This window comes from Lipotes vexillifer, unplaced genomic scaffold (genome assembly GCF_000442215.2).
Source record: "Lipotes vexillifer unplaced genomic scaffold, Lipotes_vexillifer_v1.1 scaffold545, whole genome shotgun sequence".
Classification (NCBI taxonomy): domain Eukaryota; kingdom Metazoa; phylum Chordata; class Mammalia; order Artiodactyla; family Lipotidae; genus Lipotes; species Lipotes vexillifer.
The window spans coordinates 155,473-160,419 of record NW_006779129.1 but is presented as its reverse complement, the minus strand read 5'-3'; the positions used below and the strand labels follow the sequence as shown (position 1 = coordinate 160,419).

The following is a 4,947-nucleotide window of genomic DNA, read 5'->3' as shown; positions in this document are numbered from 1 at the left end:
CCCCAAAAAAAAAAAAAAAAAAAAAAAGAGTCCCAGTTCCTCCACATCATTGCCGAGAATTGGTATTGTCAGTTTTTTAATTTTAACCATCCTAATAGGTGTGTAGAGGCATCTCATTATAGTTTTAATTTGCATCTCCCTAATGACTGATGATGTTTAGCGTCTTTTCATGTGCTTATTTGCCATCTATATATCTTTTTAGAAGAGACTGCTCCAATCTTTTGCTTACTTTTTAAAATGTGTTGTTTGTTTTCTTACTAAGTTTTGAGAGTTCTTTATATAATCTAGATACAAGTTCTTTATCAGGTTTACAAACTGTACTTTCTCCCAGTCTATGGCTTGTGTTTTCATTCTCTTAATAGTGCCTTTCAGAGAGCAGAAGTTTTTAGTTTTGATGAAGTCCAGTTTACCATTTTTTTCTTTCATGGATCCTATTTTTGTGTCATATCTGAGATATATTTTCCTAACCCGAGGTCATAAAGGTTTTCTCCTATAGTTTTTTAGTTTTATGTTTTATGGTTAGGTGTATGATTCATTTTGAGTTAAGTTTAATATCAGTGCAAGGTATGAACCTAAGTTCACTTTGCTGTATATGGGTGTCCAGTTGTTCTAGGATCATGTAATACAAAGACCCTTCTTTTCCTATCCAGTTTCTTTGGCATCTTTAGTGAAGATCGGTGGACCGCATATGAGAGAAGCCTATTTCTGGGCTCTGTATGCTGTTCCACTGCTTTGTCCTTATACTGGTATCACACTGTCATGATCATATATATATGTATGTGGGGGGGTGGTTATATAATAGATCTTGAAATTGTGTACTGTAGTTTGTCTTCAACTCTTCTTTTCATTTAAAAAATTGCCTTAGCTATTCCAGTTCCTTTGTATCTTAATATATAGCTTTAAATCAGTTTGTTAACTTCTACCAGAATTCCTGCTGGGTTTTGACTGGTACTTCACTGACTCTCTAGATCACTTTGGGGAGAATTGGCATCTTAACAATACCATATGTTTCAATTGATAAATATGGTCTATCTCTCCATTTACTTAGCTCTTTAAAAAAATTTTTCAGCACTGTTTTGTAGCTTTCAGTGTACAGGTATTGCACATATTTTGTTAAAATTATCTCAGAATAGGGACTTCCCTGGTGGCTCAGCGGTTAAGACTCTGCGCTCCCAACGCGGGGAGCCCAGGTTCGATCCGTGCCACAACTAAAGGAGCCTGAGAGCCGCAACAAAGGAGCCTTCCTGCCACAGCTAAGGAGCCCGCCTGCCACAACCAAGACCGGGTGCAACCAAATAAATATTTTAAAAATGTGTACATTAAAAAAAATTATCTCAAAATACGTTATATTTTTTGATGCTATTATTGTACAAATGGTATTTAAATTTTTTCCCAGTTGTTTATTGCTCATCTATAGAAACATAGTCGGTTCTTGTATATTGACCTTACATTAATTCTAGTAGTCTTTTTGGTAGATTCTGTAAGATTTCCACGTGTATGATCATATTGTCTATGAATACCATGTTACTTTTCTTTCCAAATTGTTTGCCTGTAGGAACATTCAGTTTCCTGGCTTTATTGCAGTGTCTAGGACTTGTAGTAACGTCAGTTAGAAATGTCAAGAGTGGACACAACTTGCCTCATTTCCCATTTTAGGGGAAAGATCCGCTGTTCAATTTTGAATTGCGGTGTCAGCTGTGGGCTCTTCACTGATGCTCTTCACCACGTCGGGGACTTGCCTTTTTTTCCCCTAATTTTCTGAAAATTTTTATCGTGATTTTTGTTAAATGATTTTTAAAATGTGTTAAATTCATCACATGGTTTTTCTTTCATAGTTTGTTAATATAGTACATTTCATTGACTGATTTTTGAAGATTAAGCCAAAGGTATGTTCTCAAGATAAACCCCACTTGGTTATGGTGTATTACCTCTCTTACATATTGTGGATTTGATTTACTCGTATTTTGTTAAGGATTTGTGTCTATGTTTGAGATAAACACTGGTCTGGGATTTTTGTCTGGTTTTGGTATCAAGATAATACTCATCTCAAATGAACTGAGCAGTGTTCCTTCCTCTTCTGTGCTCACGTCAGTTTTGTGTCTTTGGAGGAGTTTGTCCGTCTCGCCTCCGCTCCGCCGGTTCCCTCGTTGTGGGTTGGTGTGGGACCTGCGCTGCTGTCCTGCCCGGTCCTGACACCAGCAGTTGGGGTCTCCTCCCTCTTCATCTTAATCGTTCTAGCTAGAGCGTTCACTGGATTGTGTTTATCTTTCAAAGAACCAGTTTTAGTGTAATTGTTTTTCTCTGTTGTTTATCCTTTTTTTCTGTTGCATGTGTTTCTACTCACGTGTGTCACTTCTTTCCTTCTCCTTTACTTTGGCTTTTCCTTTGCTCTTCTTCCAGTTTCTTTATTTTAAATCCAGAATGTGTTTATTGGGAGGTTTTTCCGTTTGTCTTGATTCAGGGTGCTTTCCGTTGCTGCCACGCTGGCCCCTCCCACATCGTCTGCTGCTTTCGTGATGGCAGAGACGGTGCCACGGCCCCAAATATTTACTCTCTAGCCCTTTAAGAAAAAGTTTGCCAACTCCTAGTACAGGAAAATAAGCAGAAAATACAGACAATTCACAAAAAGAAATGTTAAAATAGTCCTTACACGTGATGTTCATTCAGCCTTTTTCGCAATTAGAGAAATACACATTGTTGGTGGGAGTGCAAAGCAGGTCAGCCTCTCTGGAAGAGCAGTTGGTAAGATCTGTGTCTGTACTTCCATTTGGACCCAGCAGTGCCAGTGTAGGAGTTTACCCTGAACGCCCACCTCTAACAATAAGGAAACACGTGCACACGAGGTCGCTCATCGCAGCACTGTCTGTGCCTCCAGAATATTGGGAAGTGCGTGTTATCCAAGCCTCTCAAGCTGGTTGAACAGACCTGGTACATTCACACTGTGGCGGACCGCGCAGCTGCCAGGAGTAGCGAGAAGACCTTTGTGACCTGGAATGAGGTGCTTTTCCAGGAGACATTAAGTGAAAAGGTGAAGAGTAAAGGAACGTTTATAGTACACGGCCTTTTGTGTGAGAAACAGGAAAATAAAGCAAGCATAAACCTACTATCTCTATAGAAGGAAAGGCGGGAAGGATAAGCCAGAAAGCAGTGGGCTGGTTCAACCCGCAGGTGCATGGGGTGGGGTGGGCAGTAGGACTTTAGGAGGGAGTGACAGTTCTTTGAGTTTATCTTTTTATACAGTTGTGATTTTTAGAAGTACGTTCTACACATTCAAAACGTAAACTTAATGGATAGAAGGAAGGGAAAAACCCTAAAACTGAAAGGAATTGTAAGTAAACAAACCTGATTGTATTTCCAAGAACTACGTAGCCGCCCTAAAGAGGGTGAGGGGAGAGAACTGACAGAGGTCAGTGATGGACACAGCACCCTCGGTCCGGGACGAGGCTGTGTAGGAAGCACAGAAAACCAATTCTGAACTCTTGTTCGTAGCTTCGTTTCTGTAGTGGTTTGGGTACAACAGTTGGAACTGATTCGGTATCTGTGATAGCACTGAGCGCAGGTGTTGGTGCTGGGAGCCAGGGTTCTCGCTGCAGACGTGGAGCACAGCACTGGGGGCCCTGGCGTGGACTCGGGGCTCTAGGATGGAGACCTGTATCTGTTACGCGGCCTGTGTGCACATGTGTATTGTATGTGTAGGGGGGTGTGCATATCCATGGATACATACGTGTGCGTTTGCACAGCATACTTTCTCAGCTCCGTGTGCTAGAAGAAGAAAGACACGGAGCAGCAGCAGTGAGCACACCAAGGCGCCAGGTCTTGGCCTTCCGTACCTCTCCCTCTCAGGAGAACCAGGAAGGGAGGAAGGAAGTCAGGCGTCAGCTGTAAATGTCAGTGGACTGCACAAGCTGGAAAATAATTCGGCAACTGTTGCAGTAAACCTTACCTCTGGCAGAACGACCAGTGGCTGTTAAATGGAGGGAGAGCTGGGTGAAGATCGGGATACTCGTGAGGTCCTGAAGTGTCTCCTCTCACACTCTTACTAGTGGCACAAGCCAAAAATAGTACCAATAGTGGAGCCCTGCACGGCACATGGCCCGGGTGTCAGAAACCTGCGTCTCCCGGAGGGTAGGTGGGTGTCCCGTGGGTCTGGATGCGATGCTCAGGTGCTGCTTCAGCCAGGAATGCAGCATCTGACTTGAATTCTGAGAAAACCTCAAGCAAATGCAGGATGAGGTATGTGCTACTTAATGATGGAAAGAACTGGACTCTTTCAAAGTGCTGGTGTTGTAAAGGACAAGGGAGACTGCTGACCAGGCCAGTGAGTGCAGCTCTCGATCGCTGGCCCAGCCCTGGAGGAGGGAGGTGCCAGCTGCCTCGCAGTACACGGGGGTGGCTGGGGCTCCAGGCCTTGCCCTCGCCTCCTCTGCCAGAGCGCCTGCTTGTGTTCCCACGTGCCTTTTCCTCTGAGCGCTTGTCACCGAGGCTGGTGCCCTGTTCCACCAGCACATGTACGTATTTCTGCTGGGTTTTGTGCAGCAGACGATGACCTGTTTGAGGGCAAACTTTTATCTGTCTTGGCTGACTTTACATCTCCCGGAACAGTGTTCCTTAATAATTATGGAGGACGCCAGAGAGCTTTTAGCTTATGCGGGTTATATCTCTGTATATTTACCATATTAGAAATTAAAACTAAAGATTTTAAAAAATATTTACTAACTCATTTAAAAATAACAATAATAAGCTCATTATCTCTTAACATAAGTAGCACATATTTATGAAAACAGTTCTAATACAACGAGATGCCGTGAGAAGTGTAGGCTTGTCTGCTGCGGTTGCTGGTCTCTCATAGCTGGCGAGAGAGCAGCGTCTGGGTGGGTTCCGTCTGCTGGGCGTCCCGCACTGTGTGGCCTCTGGAAACCTCCACTGTGCGCGTGTGAGAGAGGAAAG

At 43.3% G+C, this 4,947-nt stretch overlaps 1 protein-coding gene across 1 annotated transcript in view; it reads left to right on the top strand.

The window, feature by feature from the left end:
- The window catches only part of DIP2A (DIP2 acetate--CoA ligase A), a 96,340-nt gene that overhangs the window by 39,977 nt on the left and 51,416 nt on the right, over positions 1-4,947 (top strand). The gene's annotated exons all lie outside the window — the stretch shown is intronic.